General features: G+C 38.8%; 1 protein-coding gene across 3 annotated transcripts in view; it reads left to right on the plus strand.

The window, feature by feature from the left end:
• Positions 1-762: 762 nt before the first annotated feature.
• Stag1 (stromal antigen 1) overlaps positions 763-22,919 on the plus strand; it is a 344,086-nt gene continuing 321,929 nt past the window's right edge. Inside the window, exons 1-2 of one of the 3 annotated variants that reach the window (XM_028788048.1) lie at positions 949-1,111; positions 19,567-19,615. The gene's annotated coding sequence lies outside the window, so the exon portion shown is untranslated. Of the gene's footprint in view, positions 1,112-19,566; positions 19,616-22,919 lie in introns of all 3 variants that reach the window. The other 2 variants (XM_028788047.1, XM_028788049.1) reach the window with 2 other exon arrangements.

Here is a 22,919-nt window from a genome sequence, read left to right on the forward strand (position 1 = left end):
GACAGTTAAGGTTGAGAGCAGCAGGGAAGGGGTCAAGATCTGTGGCTGTCTATTTCCCTTTCGGCTAGGATCCATTATTCGCACGTCCGTAGAGACATGCAGTCCTAGGCTGTGGGAGGAGAATCATCTAATTCCTAGCAGAGTCTATCGTCACACGGTAGCTTCTCCTTTTTCACTAACTAGCCAATGCTGCCGCCTTATGCAAAGCCTGCACCTCGGCGAGAACCTGCTTTACAGAGGCAGGACGACGCCAATCGGCCTGGAGCGGTCACTGTTTCCTTTAGCTCCGCGCCAGGGGAAGTCCCAGTCCTCGAAACCCTTGCAACCTCTTTCTGGGAAAGCGCCTCATCAATAATAAACCGCGAATAGAATTCTAGGTTGGAGACCCCTGTTAAGCGGGGAGGGAGCATGGCTCTGCGGGCCCTGGGAACGCCTCGCCCAGATAACCGCGGGTGTGGGCGGCTGGCAGGCTCGGGGCGGGAGGCCAGCGCGGCCCCCGCCGGGGAGGGGCCTCGGCGGAAGAGCTGGGGGCGGACTCCTTCCCGGCTCTCCGAGAAGCTCTAAAAATGGCGGGCGGCAACTCAGCGAGCGGGTCGCGCAGGCGCCGCGGAGTCCGTCCTTCTGCTCGCCTCGGGCGGCCCACGAGCCGTCCACAGCGCCCTCGTCCAGACGTCTCGGCGGCTCGCCATTGGCGGAGCGCGGCAGGAGCTTCGTGCGGGGGCGGGGCCGCCACGCAAAAGCCACGTTTCCCGCGCCGCTGCTGCGCGTGCGCGCCCCCCGGAGGCGAGCGATAGCGCGCGCCCCCGTCTGAGGGCCCCTGCTCGTGCCTCAACTCCCTCCCCTTTCCGGGCAGGCCCGTCCTGTCAGCGAGGCAGTGAGCACCGCGGCCAGCAGAGGGCGGTCGGGACCCAAGTCTGCAGCGGCGCCATTGGCGTGTGGAAAATGCCACCAGATGGCGGGTTAGGATTGCAGCTCCGTTGAAGGCGCGGCCCCCGCTCCCGAACCCCCGGCGACCACCCCGTAACAACCCCCCCACATCGGGAATAACACACCGGAGACTTTTGGGGGGAAACTAGGTCGACGGCCGACAGCGCCCGGATGGGCAGCTGAGGTGAGCGCGGGCGGCGGCGGCGGCGGCGGCGGGGGGCGGGAAAGGGGGAATGCGGCGGCAGCGGCGCGGGGGCTGGAAGCGTCGATCCAAGATGGAGGCCGGGCGAGAGCCTGGGAGCGCGAGCGGCGAGCGGGCGGGCCGACGCGGGCCCCGCGCGGGGGAGGGAGGCCGCGCGGGCCTGTGCGCTGCGCGGCGGCTGCGGGCGGCCGAGCGCACCGGACCTGCTGTGGGCGCGGCGGGCGCTCCGCTCCCTCCACCCCTCCCGCGGGCCGCGAAAACGGTGCCCCCGCCCGCCCGGGCTCCGCGGCGGTAGCGCGGAAGCCTTTGTGGCGCGCTCGGGCCCGCCGCCAAGCCCGCCCTCCGCCCCCCCGCCCGGGCTCTCGGGACTCGCCCGCGCCGGGGCCAGCCTAGGCGGGCTGGCGCGAACGCCTTCCGCCGCCCTGCGTTTCTGCGGTGCTTTAGCGGCGGCGGTGGCAACGTCACATGACAACGAGCTCGCTTCTGCCGAGGGTCCTGGGGGTCGCTCAGCCCGACTGCTGGCCCAGGCCTCTGGTCGCTGGGGTGGGGCAGGGGGCCGAGGACCTGGGCGGACGGGGCGTCGCAGCTTGGCTTTCCCGCTATCCGTCGTCTGAGCTCCGGACGGGGGCCTCCTGGTGAAACGTGTCCAGGCCGGAGCACTGCCCCGCTAGTTTCCCAATCCCCCGGGAGATGAGGCCAATAAAAGTTGTTTTTCCTCTTCCTTGAAGGTGGGGGGCGGGATGAAGAGCTGGGAAACCCAAGTGCTTGGAGTTGGACCTGAGCCCCACTTGGAGTGGTCCGAGCCGAGTGCCGTTTGTGTGCAGTAGGGGCCACAACATTTTCTGGTTTTCGGATTGTCACGTCACCCGATTCTGCCTACATTAGAACTGTTACTGATTCTTTCCACATTGCAGACAGTCGTGTCCTGGGAATGTTAAGCTGTGGGATGGTTTTGAAGCCCTATAGACCCCAAATAGTACAGTTTGTGGGAGCGAGTTATTTGCTGTTGAAGTTGGTGTTAAGATGAGGGGTATGTTTGTTCTGGGTTGTGCTTAGAAACAGCTATATTTTACATCCAGCAAAAGTAGTGTTTGTGAAAGTACCAAAATCCGCATAAAGTTGTACGATGTGTAACTTAATGGAATTTGTAACTTTACCTTTAGGTTTCCCCGTGTATTTTTTTAAAGTAGAAATTGCAAATTATGATGGCGAAGCTCTCTTATGAAAATGTACAGAACAGTGGGAATAAAAATAGTTCTTGTATGATGAGTGACGGTCTTAAAATGTATATAAATCTAGGCTAAAAATTTGACCAAGAAGTACTGAAAGAACAGGGAATGATATTTCATTGTTTTTAATTATGGGGACTGTAATACAATTTGTTACTCAAATAAACTTCTAAAAGAAACCCCACAGGTGTTTTTTCTTTGCTTTTTAAAACTGTACTCGGAGTTCTCCATGTTGGTCTATGCCTGTAATTCTGGTTACTCAGAAGGCAGAGGCAGGGGGAATCACAAGTAGAAATTAGCATGGACATTTTATGAGATACTATCTTTAAAAAAGCAAAACAAATAGAGTTCTAGTATTGTCTTTTTTGAAGAGGTTAATACTATTACTGTGTGGTTATCCCCACCACAACCAACAGGATCTCATTGTGTAGCCCAGGCTGGCCTTGAAATCACTATGCAGTCTAAGGTGGCCTTTAATTTAGGGAAGTTCTTTTCTTCAGCCTATGGAGTTCAGAGATTATAGGTGGGTGCCAGGCCAGCCAATTACTGAATGGCTCTTTTGTTTTGTTTTGCTTTGTTTTGCTTTGTTTTCTTCAGAAAGGTACTTGGTATGTAGTTCAAGATGTCCTTGAATTTATATCAATTCTTCTGTTTCATACTTTCAAATGCTGGGATTACAGCCACTCTTGGCTTTGAAAGGTTCTTTTAAGAACTCAAGCTGTGTTGCAGGGGCGAGAGCCTTGAACTGAAGTTTCTTGAGACATCCCCTAAGTTTATGATCTTGGTTTTACTTTTTAACTATTTAAATCTTACCTTCCTCATTTCTAAAGTTGAGGTAAGCCAGTGGTTCTTTTACACATTGAAAACCCTTTTTAGCTAAAACTTAAAAATTTATAGTTATAATCTCTGTTTTCCTTGCTTGATTATAGATGGATATATCTTAATATTATCTTAGTACTATAGGAGACTTAATGCATCTTTGTTAGCTTTTGGCCAAGGCCTGAAATAATTATTTTATTTATTTTTGACATATGGTCTTAATAGACAGCAGCTCACAAAATGGCTACTATAGGAATCAGTTTCTCTTACTTCTGTCTCTAATTTCTGTAGATTTTAAGACTTCTTTCAAAAGTTAACCTGATTAGGTCAGCCCCACCGAGATAATCTTTTATGTAATTTCAGTTAACTATAGGGACATGAATTACACATGCAAAAACACCCTTTTCCTCTCTAGTATAATCATAGGAAAGTTATCCTGGTATATTTACAGAATCTCTCCCACTCTCAAGGAAAAGGTAGAATGACCATCATTTATTTACTTCTAATGGGGAGAGAAGCATCTTCACATTTACCCTTTTAGAATCTGAACATAGGGAATAGACACAGCTAAAACAGTAACTTCTTCTCCTCCCTTTCTCTTCTCCCTTTCTTTTCCCTCCTCTCATTTTTATTAGTCTTTTGCACTACTAGGTATGAACTCAGCGTCTGGCGTATTTTAGAATAGCTACATTCTCTGTCTCTATTTTTATTTTTGAGTAAGACAAGATGCAATGTATCCCAGGCTGACCTTGAATTCTTGATTCTCTTGCCTTTACCAATCAAATGTTGGGATTACAGCCGTACCCCACTGCCATCTTTAGATTTTATTTTTATTACAATTCTTTTTTTTTTTTTTGCTTTTGAACATGCCGGTCATGTGAAGGGCAGTAGGTAACTTAAAGGATTTGGTTCTTTCCAACATGTGTGATCTGGGATTAAATTTAAGGTTTTTAAGATTGGCAGCAAGTGCCATCTGCTGAGTGTTGCACCCCCTGTCCACTTCCCAATCCTTTAGGGGGCATAGGGTTTCATTATGAAACATATAAAAATGCTCTTGTATAAGACATAGAATGAGACGATTCTTAATGTAGCAGGTAGGGTATTGTCTCTAGAGAAGAGTTGAGTTTTCTCTCATTTGGTAGTTACAGTACCAGATCCAACTTGAGTTGTGCTGTACTACCTCTAAGTACTTCCCTCATTTTTTCTTTTTAAGTTCCCTTCCTGTCTCCCTCCCCACCTCCTGTGTTGTGCATGAACTTCTGTACATTCGATAGTGTGCTGTGGTGTGTATTGCAGAGGTCAGATGGCTTGAATGTGAGTGATTGGGCTTCCTGGGGCTTCCGTATCGTGGGAATTGGTGGCAAGTTCCTTTACCTGCTGAGCCATCTTGGTTCCATATGAGCTCTTCAGTGGCTCTCTTTACCAGTCAGCATTTGAAGGACATATCAAGTCCTGCCTCCCTGTTAGATTTTGTTGTTTACTTTAGGAATGTAAGTTTTATTTATTGTATATGTGTGTGGGTGTATGTGTTCCACATATGCGTATGAGAGTAAGAGGACAACTTTGGAGATTTAGTTCCTTCCAGCATGTGGGATCTGGGCATTGAACCTAGCTTTACCTTACTGAGCCATCTCACAGGCCCCTTCCCTATTTTTTAAAATTAAATTTTTTTTTTTGTTTTCAGATGAAGCCTTTTTGAGTTTTCCAGGTTGGTCTTCAGCTTGGTTATTTAACTTAGGCTGGGTTAAAAATTTCAGTCTGAATCTTTCAGAGTGCTGGCATTACAGACATGTACAGATTATGTACAGCTACTGCTAAGTCCAGCCTTTTGTTTTTTTTCCATTCAGTGTTGGAGAAGTTCTGCCTGTTTTATAGAATATATATGTATATATATTTTGTGCTGTGGTGGAAATGATGAGCCAGTGAATTGCACAACTGATACTATGGAGTTTTACTATAATTAAACATACCTTTTTATCTTTCTAGATGCTAACAGTTAAAAAAATTTACATTTTAACTTAGTACAAACATACATTGTAATACATATAATGGAAATAGCAGCTGCTTATTGTGAAGTAATATTTAACCTTTGTGAAGAACACTTTATTTTCCACTTTCATTAAGAATGCTGGTAGCCGGGCAGTGGTGGCACACGCCTTTGATCCCAGCACTTGGGAGGCAGAGGCATGCGGATTTCTGAGTTCGAGGCCAGCCCTGTTCTACAGAGTGACTTCCAGGACAGCCAGGGCTACACAGAGAAACCCTGTCTCGAAAAACAAACAAACAAACAAAAAACAAAAAACAAACAAACAAAAAAGAGAATGCTGGTTACAACCTAACAATGTGGTATGACTCACAGTAGCTTGGCTTGAATTGTAATCAGGAAAGTGCAAAGTAGAGCTATAAGGAACCAATTTACGTCAATCAAACTGAAAAAACATTAAAAATTCTGATAATACTATATGCCAGTGAAATAGTTGGAGAAACTACATTAAAAAATTCTTCTTGGGGGCTGAAGAAATGACTCAGTAGTTAAGTGCACTGGCTGCTTTCTCAGAGGACCCACATTTTGTTCCCAGCACCCACATAGCAGCTTACAACTGTTTGTAACTCCAGTTTTAGGGGATGTGCCATGCTCTTCTGTCTTCCGTTGGGTACTGTACACATGTGACACATTGACAGACACAGAGGCAGAACAATTATAAGTAGTTAAATCTCTTAAATTTTTTTTCTTGAGCCAGGGGCTGGCTATAAACTCTTACTGAAGCTGGCTTAGTAACAACCCATTATCTTCTTACTTCAGCCTCCTGTAGCCTCATATTACAGACATGTACCACCATGGTCTTACATTACCACTTCTGCATAGAGTTTAAATTGGTAATAGTTATATGAAGTTTTCTTTTTCTTAATTACTAATTTGGAAGTACATCTGTTTTTAAACCTCACTGTTCTACCTTTATAGTCTAGATGAGGGAAATTATTTTTTGCTTTTGGATGTTTTGATTTTTTTTTTTTTTTCAAAGGCCCAGTCCTTCTCTTGTGTAGTTCTGGTTATTCTAGAACTTAATATATAGACCAGGCTGACCTCAAATTCAGGGATTTGCCTGTTTCTACCTCCCAGTGCTGGGACTAAAGGTGTATACCAGACACCATGCCTGGCTTTAAAATGGTTTATTATTTAATTAGAATTGGCTTATGTATGTTGTGTCTTTGTGGACGTCTATGCACCATGAATGTGCAGTGCCCACCAGAAGAGAGCATAGGATCCCCTGGAAGTAGAGTTATAGATGGTTGTAAGCCCCATGTGAGTGCTGGGAGTCGAACTTGGGTCCTCTGAAAAAATCAGACAGTGCTCTTAACCACTGAGCTATCTCTCTAGCCCTCCATAATGGAAATTCTTATTTATGAAGATATGTGAAAAAATGTCTATAATACTTTTATTTGCAGTAGCCAAACTTTAGAAAATAAGTTTTATTCAATGACACATAAATAAATACATGTGCTTTTCAAAAGTTAAAAAGCCAACTTGGTCAAAAATTATTTTTCCCTTCTCTAAACTTTGTTAGATGTTCTAGTATCTTTTTCATCTTTCTTTGTAGGTTTTATAAAACCGTTGTGATAGGGTTTTTTTTTTTTTAATTAGGATGATGGTCTCAAAAAATTAAGAAATACTCCTGTTTATTGAAGGGGATTGTATCATATTGATACTAATATTTTTTTTTGAATAACACCTCCTGGACCTGGGATTTTCTCTAAAGTAATTTATTTAAGACAGGGTCTTATTCTGTAGCACAGGCTGGCCTTTTAACTCACTGTGTATCTCAGACTGGTCTAAAACTTGGAATCTTCCTGTCTTAGACTTCTGAGTACTGGGTTGTACTTGGTTGTGGAAAAATATTTGGGAGGCATATTAAAATAGTTTCTTAAAGCATCAATGTGTTTTTATGTCATTAGTGTGTTCTTTTAATCTTGACCAGTCTAGTGGTTCAGTTTATCTTTCCAAAGCAACTTTACAAATTTTTTATTGTCTTTTCTATTACAATTTTGTGCTGCTTAGTTATTTTGTAAGCTTGACACAGACTTTGTCACCTGGGAAGAGGAAACCTCAGTTGAAGAATTGCCTCTATCAGATGGGTATGTTGGTATGTTTATGGAATATTTTATGGATTAGTGATTGATAGGGAAGTACTTAATCCATTGAATGGGGCCATCCCTGGGCAGGTGGTCCTGCCTTGTATAAGAAAGCAAGTTGAACAAGCCATGGAGAGCAAGCCAGTAAGCATAGCTCTTTTGTTGGGTTTCTGCTTCAAGCTTCTATTTTGAGTTTCCTTCTGCCTTGGCTTTCCTCAGTAATAACTATAACCTATAAGCTAAAATAAACCCTTTTCTCCTTTAAATTGTTTTTGGTCATTATCTGATCATAGCAATAGAGAACCAATCGAGGATAATCTATTCTGTTCTTTATGATGCTATCCCCTTCCTACGTAAAGTTTTAGGTCATAGATTTTAGAGATTTCTCTTTTATTTGTTTGTTCTTTACATTTTCTCTTTTGAGATATTCTCCATGTAGTCTAGGCTGGACTTGAGTTCATGGTAATCCTCCTGTCTTAGCCTCCTGAGTGTTTTATTTATAGACACCAGCCACCCTGTCTAGCCTGTATTTTCTTGTTTTCAATAAAAACATTTAAAGCTATTGATACTCTTCTAAGTAATGCTATCTTTCATAAAGCATTTTACCATTATTCAGTTCAAAATAGTTTCCTGATTTTAATTGATATCTTTCAATTTGATTACTTGTGGCTTACTTAAAAAGTATGTCCAATTTTTATATGTGGGATTAGTTTAGCTGTCTTATTGTTCCTGATTTCTAGCTTAACTTCACTTTGAGACTAAGGATTTTAATATATATGAACTTAAAAGTTTTTGACTTTACTAAGAACTTTATTTCTCACAGTTTAAAAAAAAACATGCATTTATGACTATTGGATGCTTTATTTTATAGAAATGGTCAAATAATGATTTGAAAATACTGTTTTGTTTGTTCTATTCTTTTTAGCTTTATTAGTGAAGACTGGCCTTGAACTCCTTGATCTTCATGTCTCTATCTTCCAAGTGCTGTGCTTACAAGTGTACACAACCATACTTGGTTTTGATAACATTTTTCAAAATTTACCTTGTCTTTGCTGTGTCTTTTTTTTTCTAGGAGAGAGAGAGCTTATTTTTATCAGATTACATTTGACTATGATTATGTAACTGGTTATTTCTCCTGTTTTATTTTTAATTAATTTTATCCTGACTGTGACAGTGAAAAAAAAACTTTTTCCCTTTTGCTTTATTCAGACAGGGCTTCTCTGTTTAACAGAGCCCTGACTGTCTTGAAACTTCCTTTGTAGACCAGGCTGGTCTCAAACTCACAAAAATCTTCCTGCCTCTGTCTCCCCAGGGCTGGGATTAAAGGTATGTGCCACCATCCCTAGCCTGTGTGTGTGTGTGAAAATAGAAGTTTTTAATGATAGTAAGGTTGAAGACCAGGGATGTAGGCCAGTTTGTAGAGTACCTATATAACTTGCAAGAAGCCCTGAGATTGATCCTCAGTAGAATATAAGTAGAGTGTGGTAGTATGTTCCTATAACCTAGAGACAGGAAGGGTCAGAAGTTCAAGGTCAACCTGGGCTACAAGAGACCTTGTCTAAAAAAAATTATTTGCTAATGTCTACTAAAAAGAGTGAAGCATTTGATATTTACTCTGCTTATAGGCTACAAAGTTAGCTGCTGGTAGAAGCCTAGAGACTTCCAAGTTAGAGATGAAGAATGAATGCATTAGAGCAGTAGCCAGAGAAATCAATATTTGCTTCATATTTATGAACCCACAGTTTGCACATGACAGTAGCAGAAGATTCACGTTATCTTGTTTTAATCTAGTAATTCAAATTGAGAAGGAAATACTTCTCATGAACTGCCTATTTAAATTACCATGTGCCAGGCATGATGTCAAAAGTCTGTAATCACAGTATATAGGAGGCTGAGGCAGAAGAGTCAAGAGTTTGAAGCCAGCCTGGTTGCATCTATAGTGATACCTTTTCTTGACAAATGAGAGTGGGGTGGAGAGGATAACACTGACCAAAAACCCAAAACAGCCCTCATGGTCATTCATAGTTGAAGGAAGCATTGTCATGTGATGTGGCCTAGACAGCCAACCATTGAATTCCTGGCACTAGAATCATTGTATTAAATTTAAACTTCATTCCCTTTTTGCTATATAAATTTGGACAAATTCATTAATTTAGATTTTTCATGAAAATAGGAACTGTAACATGTTCTGTGAAATAAAAACACATATTCTATACTCTGTTTAACCATTAGACTATATTGTATACAGATCCAAAGAACATCAATCTTAAACTTAAAAAGTGAATAAATGACACTCTAGATGAAATGATAAGGATAGTTTTCTGAAAACCAAATAACTTTAGCTCCTGTGGAGATAGGCATCAGTAAAACTCGTGAGGATGGTCAGAGGCTGAGTGGAAAGAGAAAAGGCAATAACCAGTGTTTTCTGCTTATCATTAAACACATTTTAGAAATTGGAGTCTTTTTTCTTTAGAGAGGTACAGCATCAAGGCAAGACATTGTAGTACTCCCTGCTGCCCAGGTTTTGAGACTGTCTACTCATGTAACTTTGGCTGGTCCAGATAGCTAGCTGTATGTAGACCAAGCTGGTCTTGAATTTGTACCTCAGTCTACCAGGTACTCAGATCACTGGTGTGCACTACCATGCCTAGCCACATGTAGTGATTTTTTACATTTAATACATTTGATGGCTTTCTTCAAGATTATTTATGAATATTAAGCTTTGTATGCATAATTCTGAAAATAAAAGAAATAGGAGTGGATCTTTGCCAAGAGTAAAACACATTTTATAAATTTCCTTTAAGACTTAGTTGTAGATCAAATATAATAACTGACTTTTTTCCTTCTGTAAAAATGGATACAGAAAACAAAGTTGTGGTTACCTGGTTTTCATTTTAAGTTATTAATATTTAAGATATTTTATAAAAATGAAAATACTGTATTTCATAAATATATAGACAGTATGGTATAAAATAGTGCAGGACCTCTGTCTTAGTTTGGGTTTTACTGCTGTGAACAGACATCATGAACAAGGCAACTCTTATAAGGACAACATTTAATTGGGGCTGGCTTACAGTTTCAGAGGTTCAGTCCATTATCACCAAGGCGGGAGCATGGCAGCACCCAGGAAGGCATGGTGCAGGAGGAGCTGAGAGTTGTACATCTTGTTCAAAGACAAACAGGAGAAGACTGTCTTCCACATGGCTAGGAGGAGGGTCTCAAAGCCCACTCCCACAGTGACATACTTCCTTCAACAAGGCCATACCTATTCCAACAAAGACACACGTCCTAATAGTGCCACTCACTGGGCCATGCATATTCAAGCCACCACAACCTAAGATCTAATTAAAGAGAAAAAACAAAAACTTAAGTTTTTAAAAATCTGGGCATTGAAGACCAGACCTTTTTGCATGAGTGCTCATTATTGAGTTTCACCTTAGCTTGAGATTTGATTTTTAACTACATCTATACCTTTGGCTAGCTGTATGGTTTTAAATCGTTTCTTCTTTGGGCATCAATTTATTTTTGATTAGTTTTTTTGGACAAGATGGCATTCTTATTAAATCTCTTTGAAATAATCATAAAATAAATTCTAAATTAGGCAATGAAGCTTTTTAGATGTCTTTAGTTTTCAAAAGCCTAATTATGACATTGCTCTATACATTTCCCAGCCATTTATTAGAATAACTCACATTCTCATATAACTGAAAATTGCATAGAAGAAATACAATTTCTCCACTTAAAAAGATTCTCTCTCTCTCTCTCTCTCTCTCTCTCTCTCTCTCTCTCTCTCTCTGTGTGTGTGTGTGTGTGTGTGTGTGTGTGTGTGTAGATAGAATGCATTATATTATAATGTGCACTGGAGTGGGTGCACACACCTACTTGAGTGCACCACGTGAGTGCAGGTGCCTCACAAAGCCCGAGATGTTAGAGCTCCTAGAGCTGGAGTTAATAGGTGGTCGTGAGCTGCCAGACACAGTAAGCTGCAAGACCACGGGTTCAGTCCCAGCCTGATGGTCAGCATGTCAATGAAGCATATTCACTAGCACAAGTTCGTTTTTGTAATGTATTGATAATTATATTTAATTGCTCATGATCATATCAGTCACAAGGAATTGAATGGACAGCTTGCTCTAGATTACATAGGAAACAAAAAAAAAATCGATTCTTTGTTTCATATTACACATGGTTGTAAAATTTGCTTTCTCTACTGGCTTTATTTAGGTGTTAAGTAAAACAGAAACCTAAGCTCCCTGTTATTTATTAAGGCTATTAAAATTAAGCACTTTGTATTTATTTAGACCATTTTTTTCTTGTATTTATTTAGATCATTTTTTTCTAAGCACTTTGTAAAATATGAGGAAAGAGGATAGCATAATCTATCTCATTAGCATTTGAACCAAAGCCCTGATTTTGTGAATATGTTGTTAAGGATGATACTTACTAACCATAGTGTAAAAAATCCAAACTAATATACTTATTAACAGCACTTCTGTGTTTATGTCTGAGTGGTGGTGTATGTGTGTTTGCATGTGTGTGTGCACATGTGTGGGTTTGTACATGTATGTTTGGAGGCCTGATATAGATAAGTGTGTCCTAATTGCTCTCCACTTTATTTATTGAGGCAGGGTCTCTTTCTGAACCCGGAGCTTCTAATTCCAGCTAGTCTAGTTAGCTGGCTTTGACTCCATTATTTCTGCCTCCTGAATGTTGTGATTACAGGTTGCTACCACACCTGCCTGATATTTACATGGATTTCCAGTCATGTGCTTACATGGAAAGTGCTGTGCCCACTGAGCCATTTTCCCAACCCCAAAGTTCCACTTTTAGAACTATTCTATTCAGGCCAAGTGATGATAAAAGGAGACTCTTTAAAGAGCAAGAACATCTTTTCCAAATATCTATTATAGGTATTGTGCTTGGACCTTGAAACACATAGCCATTATTTTTAGACTATAGTGTCAGGTGATTTAAATTGATTATATGTTACTTAGTATACTTTGTATATCACCTTCCAGAAAGTTAGTTTACAGATGGGGGCTTTATTAAGCTCTTTCTTTTTTTTTTCTTGTCTATGTTTCAAGAAGGAAATGATAAATCTAGGTGGGACTGAGATGGTGGTGAAGCTGAGGTTATCACTGATGTAAACTCAGCTATCACTTAAAGTTCTCATTACAGATTTGTTCATTTAATCTAAGCTATATACTAGAAAATCAGGCTGGCAAATCACATACAGTGTGTGATTCCTCCTGGGGAATAAATGAGGTATTGTGATGACAATAAGGAAAGTCATCTATAAGAATGAGAAGTTAAGTGGAGATAGTCACAGAACCTACACAAGAAGAGTAGAGGCACAGGAAAGAACAAAGACCAAAATTTGTAGCAAAACCAATTGTGATATGCCAGGAATTAGGAGAAACTTGTAGTTATAGTGGGGAGAACATGGCAGAAAGAATATAATGGCTTCACATGAGGTTAGAGTGGTAGAATTTAGATTGTGTAAGGTGTATTTGAAATAGTTAGGTCTTTGAATATGAATTTTGTTGTAAAAATCAAAAGCTGTGGGAGAGTTTTAAGCAGAGGAATATTTAAAAATATTTCTAGAGCCTGAGGCTACAATAGTTGCTTAGCATGTCTGGAAACCTAGGTTTGATCCCTTGCATTAGCACAGACAATAATAACAAACCTATCTAAACAAAACCAAGAAAAATAAAAATTCTAGCTCATTTTCTTGATTTTGCTTTCTAGAGCACAATTAGCAATGTCTGCAGATAATATTGGTGGATAAAACTTGATGAGATGGTGTGTGTTACTGACATCAGAGTAGAGATCAGGGTTGTTAATAAAGACTTTTAGTAGCTGGAATAATTTCCTTTAACAGTTGATTGCCCCAAATAGCTATAGAGCCAAGGTTGAGAGTCCTTGTTTTACTCCTGTGTGAATATTGGGAGTAGGCAAGGAGATAGAATATGAAAAGAGAAAGGGTTGGTAGGTTGTTAAGTAATCGGTGATGGATACAGTGCCATGGACAATTGTGATTATGACAACAATGAAAAACTGTTCTGATATTGTAAGAGTTATGGAGATAGGTATGTTAATAGAGAGAGTGTATTGACAGAATACAGTAAAAACAATGAAAGAGAAGAAAGGTTTAGGTCAATTTATGATTTTAGAGATTAGTTTGTTCTGGTAGAGTGGGTATGAGGTAACCATCTTTTACCTCAATGGTAGCTAGGAAGCAAGGTGGGCAGGGAGAAATGAATGCTAGTATATCTTGACTCCCCCCCCCCTTTCATTTATATCCCCTCTTCCATTTATGGGATTGTACTGCTCATATTCTAGGCTTGTCCTTCCCCTTAGGGTTATCATCCCTGGAAACTTCCTGACAAACTGGTCTAAATGTTGACTTTACAAATTGAAGTGCCATTTGATTCTGAGTGGGTTGACAGCTGAGATTAACCATCTCAAGAAGTGTCTAATAGTGAAGTTAATGATAGTGCTATCCTATAATGATATATACACTGAGGGAAATAATTGGAATGGGGGGTTTCTGACTTTTAAAGTTATTTATTTTTGTGTATGAGGGTGTGTGTGCACTATGTAAGGTGCTTGTGTGGAGGTCATGGCTGCCTCAGGTTCTTAACCTTCCATTTTTGCTTGAGTCATGGATTCTCTTCTTGTTTGCTATTATACCATATACTCCAGGTTGGTGGCCTGTGAGCTGTGGAGGCGTTGGGGGAGTGTCTTGTCTCTCTGCTTCCAATTTAACTAGGAGTGCAAGAGATTTCATGTGTGTGTGTGTGTGTGTGTGTGTGTGTGTGTATATATATATATATGCTTCTATGTGACATCATTTTTAACACGGTTTCCATGAATCTGAACTCAGATTCCCATGCTTACGTGGCAAATGCTTTCAGCCACTGAGCCATTTTCCCAGACCCGTTCTGATCTTATTTTACTGAATATGAGTTGCTATTAATAGATAAGAAAGAAAATAAACTTTTGTAGTCTACAATTTGTCACATTGGCCTGTGCTTTTAGATCTTTCATCTGTTTATGTTGTAGTATTTTCTGTCTTTGTACTGTTTTAGCATCTAATAGGATACTCTTTTGTGTGTATCTCTAACAAAATATCAGCATTTCTACTTTTGGCTTTTTTCATAATCCCATAAATCACTTACTGCTTTTCAAAAAACTCATGCATGTTAGGCAGTTTAATTCTAAATTTGGTTTTCTTAGGGCTTTCAGTGTTTTTTTTTTCATAGATGTTCTGTTTCTCCTATTTCTGAATTTTTGAGCATTTCTGTTTATTGCAGTCTATGCTGGTTCCTTTTCTATATGGGTTATTATTGTATGTCTGTCTGTATGTATGCCTGTTTGTACGTATGGTGTTTTTAAAAGACTGGTTTTCTGTGTGTAATCCTGGCTATCCTGGATCTCTGTTTCTCTCTATATACCAGGCTGGCCACAAAAAATCTGGCCTGCCTTTGCCTCTCAGATTCTGGGATCAAAGGCGCGTGCCACTACCTCCTGTTCATGTGGTTTATTATTTATCAGAAGAGTTTTTTTAAAAATTGCTTATATGAGTGAAAAGAATACTGGCTTACCTAGGGGTGGAAACCTAAACATCTAAATATTCTTCATCTTAATCATTTAATCTATCATACATACTTGTTCTGCTTAAGATAAGAATGAATGGATTTTTACTCTGACCTGGATTGTAATCCAGATCAGTGTTTTGATTAGCAGTATGTTATATTATAAATCACTTTGACCTCACTGCCTCACTTGTATTGGGAATAAATATGTATATCCTCTTCATTCAAGGACGTTGGCTAGGAGATTACTAGCTAATAAAACAATGTTCTGTAAACATTGATATAGTCTCTTTTCTTTTGGGAATACATCTGTTCATGCATACAGATTTCTCAGCATTTATTCTGTTAGTGAAACAGGAAGTTTTTAGAGGTGTGCAGTGAGGCAAAAAGTGTCTCTAGGGAAGACTTTCAGTTTTTAATATGAAGAACATTGATAAACTGTTTGCCAGAATTGTTTCTCAGAATTGATAAGCATAGAAATTAAATTATGATTTATACCTAGATATATAAGGCCTAGATGACTAAAGTCAGGAATGTATAATAGGGTGTCAGTTTACTGATTTACATTGAGAAAGTAACTTAAAAATGGACTGCTTGTGCTGACCAGTAAGTGCCTCTTTTTGTTGTTGTTTTGGTAGGAAGATTTATCTATACCAAAAGCAGATTATAATCTGGAGATTTATTGGTCAACCTGGAATGGTCTCAAAGCAGTGTCAAAATTATTATACCCCTAGTACACTGACAAAAATCTATCTGCATAGCAGCAGATCTGGGTCAGGGCACTCTCCAGGGACAGTGTGGGAGATACAAAAAGTTTATTTAAACACTTTTCCTCATTCGTTTGATTTGGTTTTAGCTTCAAATAGTCACAAACAAGATCTGCACTCTGGTTCTCATGTCCCTTTTTTTGAAATTTGTATATTTACTTACTTGATTCTAGAGATCATTATCCTTTTATGTTTGGTTCTTCACAATCTTCTCAGTGTTGACTTCAATTTCAAAAGAGCCTTAACTATGTGTCCTGTGTACTGCTTCATGTGTGGATTCAATTTATTCTTGTAGAGTTGAGAGAGAGAAATTATTCCCAGTTCTTCTAGTCCATCTTTGCTTTGGAAATAGACAGTAGTTCTGATCTTTCTTACCTCTTGCCTTTCTTTTTGTGAAATACTTTATGTAATGTACAATTATCTTGCTTTAAGTTTATAATTTAGTGATTCCTAGTTATAATAATTTGGAAAATTATGATCACCACCATCTAGTTTTAGAATGGAAAAATTTCATCATCCACGAAAGAGAAGTCTAGGCTCATCTGTAGTCAGTTCTAATTTCTGCTTTCACTCCCAAACAAATACTAGTCTGTTCCTCCATATTTGCTTGGCCTTTTCATAATAATTGAGATCATATAGCCTTTTTCATTTAATATGTTTGAAGATTGTTCATGTTATACTGTTTCATTACTTTTTTTGAGATAGAGTTCAATAGTTTTATCGTTAGGAATATTTTATTTTGTTAATTTGTATATCAACTGTTGGGCATTTGGTCTCCTCATCCGCCCCTCTCCCATTTTTCTTTCTCTCTCCTCTTTTCTCTTCTCTCTTCCTCCTCCCTACTCTTTCCTGACTTTTTCTTAGCTGAGTCTTACTGTGCAGTATAGATTGGCCTTGAACTTGCAGTTATTAATCTGTTTTGCTGTTTGAGTGCTATAACTTAAGGCTTGTGCCAGTATGTCAAGTTTTAGATTTCCAACTTTTAGCCATTTTGTATGGCTCTCTGAACCTTCATGGAGACTTGGTGTAGTCATGTTTGTGTTCTCTTTTTAGTACTTTATAACTTTTGGATGGTGTTTTAAGTGAGTTCATTTAATTAATTTTCTTTTGAAATTATTTATAATGAAATTCAATAGGGTGTTTTTGTTTGCTTTGTTTGTTTGTTTGTTTGTTTTTGGTCTTGTATCCTGTAGCTGTTCCCAATTGCATTATTTGCTTATTGTCTTTTTTTTTTTTTTGCTTTATTTTTGTGAATTCTTTGGAATCATATCTTCAAGTAGAGGTAGGCATCTTCCTGTTCACAGTTGTATGTTAAGAATTTCTACTATGCTGCCAAATAGCATTATTGAAAATTAGCACCTGTGTTTTGTTGATTTTAGAAAACAGCTTTTATTTGTTTACTGTTGTATGATTTTGTTTGTTTGTTTGTTTTATTTTTGAGACAGGATCTCAACTATATCATCCTGGCTCTCCTAGAACTTGCTATGTAGACCAGGCCTCAAACTCATATAGAGATCTGCTTGCTTCTTCCCTAGTGCTGGGATCAAAGGCAGGTACCCACACCTGGCTTACCATTAACTATTGTTAACTGTTGGCTTTTTGTGCCTCCATGTTAAAAAGAACCATGCTAACTTACCCAAATGCCTTTTCATGTTTGCCTACTGAGGTGATCATGTGGCATCTTCCTTCATTCTGTCAGTGTGGTATAGTATAGTCTTATAGTGAACTGTTTTTGCATTTCTAGGATAATTTCACTTGGTCTTGGTGGACAATTTGTTTTGAGACAGGGTCTTATTCTGTAACCCTGGCTGACTTGCATGGAATTTGCTTTCTTTATATAAACTATCTTGGCCTCCAATTTGAAGTAGTCTTCCTTCCTCTGCCTACTGAGTGCTGGGATTATAGTAATGTGTTCCCATGTGTAGCGTGTAATCTTTTTCATGTGCCTGTGTACTTGGTTTGTTTATATTTTCTTGAGTTTTTGCTTTAATATTCAAGGAGTATTAAGTCTTCAGTTTTCTTGTGGTTTCTTATCTGTCCTTAGTATTCGGATCATGCTGCTGTCACCAAGTGTGTTATTATTTCCTCTTCTAATTTTTCTCCTTTAACAGCAAGTTAAAGTTATTTGCTGTTAAAGTTAAGAAATATATTTTTTTGCTTTTTGTTCTGAAGCTTACTCTCAACATGTAGTCTCAGCTGGCCTCAAATGTTACTTTTCTATTGCTGTGAAAAACACCATGACCAAGGCAATTTATAAAAGAAAGAGTTTAATTGGGGGCTTATTTATGGTTTCAGAGCGTGGGTCAATGACCATTTTGGCAGGGAGTATGGCAGTAGGCAGGAAGGCATGGCACTGGAGCAATTCTCAAGAATTTAAATCCTAAGACATAATCATGAGGTAAAGAAAGAAAAAGGTAACAGGGAATGGTGAGGGCTTATGAACCCCGAACCTCAGTGACACACATTGTCCAACAAGCCCCCCACCCCAATCCTTCCCAAACAGTTCTGCGAATTGCAGCACTGCATTAAAATATATGACCCTCTGGGGGTCATTCTCATTCAAACTACCATGCTCACTATATAGACAAGACTAGCCTTGGTCTTATATGATCTTTCTACTACTCCTTCTTAAGTGCTGGGATTATGAGTTCAGCCACCATGTGTGGTTGAGTCCTCTAATTTCTGAGTTTGAGTAGTACTGAGTGGAATGTGTGTTAGATGTTTGATGAAATTTACTAGTAAAGCTCTTTGATCTTAAACTTTTTTGGGGGAGTGGGGAGAAAGCTTTTTATTACTAATTTATTATCTTGTCATGGGTCTGTTGAGTTTTTAATCTTAAGTTAGCTATAGCAGTTTTTTTTTCTTTTCATCTAGATGTTCCAATTTTTTGAATATAAGGTTTTCCAAATCATTTATTCTTTGACCTATTATTTATTTAGGGTTAAGCTAAACTGAATTTTTCACTTTTCCTTCTGTTTTTGACCTAATTTGATTCTATTGTGGCTGAAGAGAATTCATTATAATTTGAACCTGGTTAAGTTTATTGAGAATTGTTTTGTTCCCCAAGTATGGAGTATCCTGATGAATTTTAATTTTATTGGAGAAGAATACATGTTTATTGATATTGAGTAATATATTCTGGATGTGTGTGCCAAGTCTAATTTGTTTGTAGTGTTGTTCCAGAACTTCTGTTTCTTTGTTTATATTTAGCTCAGAAATTTTTTCCATTATTGAAAGTGAGGTTATGAAGTGTCCAAATATGGAACTCTCTATTTCTCTTTTCAGTTCTCTAGTTATTTGGTTTATAATTTTATAATTGTTATGTGTTGATGAATGAACTCTTTGATCCACGTGCACTGCACTTTGGCCTTGGCAATGATTTTTGGTTAAAAATATATTTTGTCTACTATTAATATGAGGACTTTAGCACTTTTTATTAGCTTGCACTGATCTTTTTCCATCCTTTCATTTTGAAACTATTTGTGCTTATTGTCTTAAAAGAAATCAATTCTACTGATGTGTCTTTTATGAATTTAGCTACTTACATTTAAAGTGATTAGTAATAAGGAAGCATGCCCGTCACCTTACTATTTTTGTGCAATCACTGACTTCTGTTGTTTTTAGTCAGCCACCAGCCTGCCCATTCTTAGCGTTTGATTCTTATAATGAAAGGAAAAATGGGTTTTGTGTCTTTCATATGTTCAGAAGCTGCTGAGGAAGCCATTTAACTTTAGCATAGTAGGGTTGAAGCAGCACTGTTTGTGAGGATGGATGTACACAGAGTCATTCGTTGGACATACCAAAACATGGTGCAGATTTTTTTTGGATAAGGAACTTATCATACACAATTGTAAGCTAGCCAGTCATACCAGGGATATGATCTGTTCCCTTAGATTCCTGCTGCTTAGCTGGTGAATGAAGGATGACAGCTACTCACCAAAGGTAAGCAATAGTTTTCTTCAATAAGGTGTTTTGTGGACATTGCATGTGTCTGACTGGACATTAGAATTCTGGAATATAGTGTTAATTCTCTCTCTTAGACATGGAGGATATATTCTTACATCCTTAAGTAGATGCTTGAAACCTAAGAATAGTAGTGATACATATACTTGTAATAAAAGTTTATTTTTTTAAATTAGGTGCAATAAGAGATTAACCATAATACTTAATATCAATTGGTTAATTTGGACTGAGTATAGATTAGTGATAGGCACTTAGCGTGTGTAAGGCTCTGGTTTGATCACTGTTTTAATGTTCAATTGCTGTGAAGAGATACCATGACCATGGCAACTCTTAATTGGGTGCGTGCTTACAGTTTGAGGCTTAGTCCATTATCATTATGGAAGAGAACATGTCGGGACACAGGCAGGGAATGTGTTAAGTAGTTGAGAGTTTTACACCTTGATCTTGGGCAGTAGGTACAGAGACAAGCAGGCAGGCAGGTAAGCAGAGTGGGGTGGGTGGTTGTGGTGAGGGGAGACACAGACTCACAGAGACACAGACGTTGGGCCTGTTATTTCCTTTAAAGCCTCAAAGCCCACTTCTATTGACACACCTCCTCTAACAAAGCCACATCTTCTAATCTTTCTCTGACAGCCCAGCTACTGGGGATAAGCATGCAAATATATGATGGGGCCAGTCTCATTTAGACTACTACAAATCCCCATTACTGAATAAAATAAAACTAAAGCAATGTAATATGATTGGTTGTCTTTTCTCCTTCAAAGTATCTTAGTATACTCTTTTTTTTTTTTTTAAACTTAGCTTCTCTTTAGCATATCTGGTTTTAATATGTGATTCTTTTGAGAGAGGGTTTTTACTCTGTATCTCAGGGAGTCATTGACCTTGTAATTCTCCCATGTCTCATTTCCAAGTGCTAAATTACAGGTGTTTGTCACCATGTCTGTTCTTTGGTATATCTGAATTGCTGTGATCTTGTATTTTAGGGCTATTACTAAATAAAATGTACCAAAAGCACTGCAGTTATTTTTGATGACCCAGGATGCTGCTAAGTGATTATTTTACAGTCAATTTGCTGGACCAAGGAATCATTCACATCTTAGGTGAAATGGACTGAGACAGTATCAGGTTGCAACATACAGTTCAAAGTGGTGTAAAACTTAGGTCCTTGAGCATGCTAAACAAACATGAGATTCTTTTTTTAAAAATGAGAATAGAGCCAGGTGTGTTGACATATGTCTTTAATCCCAGTACTTAGGAGGCAGAGGCAAGTGGATTTCTGTGAGTTCAAGGTCAGCCTGGTCTACATAGTGAGTTTCAGGACAGTCAGAGCTACATAATCCAGACTTTGTCTTAAAACAAAAACAAAAACCAACTAACCAACCAGCCAACCAACCAACCAACCAACCAACCAACCAACCAATGAGGATAGAATGTGTAGAATGTGTAGTGTGTCAGTTGATATTTATTTCTTTGGTTTTTCTTTTTTCTTCTTCTTCTTTTTTTTTTTTTTAAAATAAATAGAGTCTTGGCAGTATAGTTGAAGCTGACTTTGAACTTGGAATCCTTTGCCTTAGCCTCCTGTAAATTTTAATTAAGAGTCACTGTGTTGGAGTGACTTGGGAAGAGAGAACCTCAGTTGAAAAATTGCCTTTATTAGATTGGCTTGTGGGTATGTCTTTGATATTTTCTTAATTGTTAATTGACAAAAGAGGTCCCACTGTGGGTGGTGCTATCCCTAGGCAGGTTGGCTTGAATTGTTTAAAAAAAAAGTAGCTGAACAAACCAGTAAGGAGAGTCTCCCTTCCATGGTCACTGCTTCATTCAGCTCTTGACTCCAGGTCCTTCCATTGAATTCTTGCCTTTACTACCCTGGATGATGGAGGTAAGCTGTAAGATAAAATAAACCCTTTTCTCCTCAAGTTGCTTTTTTGATCAGTGTTTTATCACAGCAACAGAAAGCAAAGTGTATAAAAAATCAATTTTACACAAAGAGAACATAATTGTAATATCTGGATGAATTACTCAATTCTTTTTCTTTTATTGGATATTTTCTTTATTTACATTTTTTACCAATTCTAGAAGAAAATATTTCAAGTTTTCTAAAGATTCACTAACACAAGGTTGGGAGTGTTATGTGTGCCTAAACAATTTGTGATAATACTTATATTCTTCTAACTTGTGTAGCCAGAATGGGTTTCTGATATGTTAATTCTGTATACTCATTTAATATGGCTAAGAAAACTTGAGTGAGCCTGAAAGGTTAAGTGCTTCTAGTTATTCATAGACTAAGATTAGAAACCAGCTAGTTATCCTTTTTCTTCAGTGCTTTCTGGCTCAATAACAGAACTAGAGGATAGCATGAGTATCTGAAGTCAGTTTTTGCAAATAGTTGCTCTCTGCAAAGCTTTCTGGACAGAGAAGAAATAACTTGAGTATACCAAATCAAGGAACTAGGAGGACTGTCATATGGTAGGAGTCTAGAAGAACACAGCACAACAGAGAAAGGATGATTTCTTTTCTATAGCAGGGTAACTTTGGATATCTAAAGTGAGTTTATAAGCATTTTCAGGCAAGACAAAGAATGAAAGGTATAATATGGTAAGAGGATATTTAAAGATGTGTATGTGCCAATTTGATAGGCTTTTTTAGATAGATCTATTTTTGTATCTTAGAATTCATCAAGCCTATCTGCAATTAATTTCTTAATGGTTCCTCTGAAAATTTTGTAGGAGACTTAAGGATTATTAATTTCAGGTTGTAGTGGTCAATCTGTTTTTTTTTTTTATTTTAGTGATTTGTCAACTTAGTGACTAAGATTGTATTATATAAGTATCCAGCAAAGAGTTTTCAGATCCTAAGTATCCATTTATGACTCCCTCTGGCAAACTGCACATTTGTGGGCTTAGGATACAAAGGAAGATACTGTAACTTCAGGAAAAATTTTCAGGTAATTCTTTTTTACTTTGTTTCCTTTTCCCACTTCCCAAAAGAGGCCAAAAAAGAAAAAAAAGAAAAAAAAACAAACTAAAATACTCTGCCAAAGGAAAGTTATTTGTCAAGAGTTAGGTGATCAAGAAAACTTTAAAGTAATGAATTTAAAGTGAATTTAACAACTGAAGTTATGGGAGGTGAGCATAGCTTGAGTCATGGAGCAAGTGCCTGGCCTGATCAAGGCACTGGATTTGGTTTTCAACATTCCCCACTCCAGTCTCCTTCAAGTAAATTGCATTTGGTAGCAGAAAAGATATAAAGTAGTTTTTCTTAGAGGAGGATCGAGGTGATA

Source organism: Grammomys surdaster, unplaced genomic scaffold, assembly GCF_004785775.1.
Source record: "Grammomys surdaster isolate TR1022 unplaced genomic scaffold, NIH_TR_1.0 125698, whole genome shotgun sequence".
Classification (NCBI taxonomy): Eukaryota; Metazoa; Chordata; class Mammalia; order Rodentia; family Muridae; genus Grammomys; species Grammomys surdaster.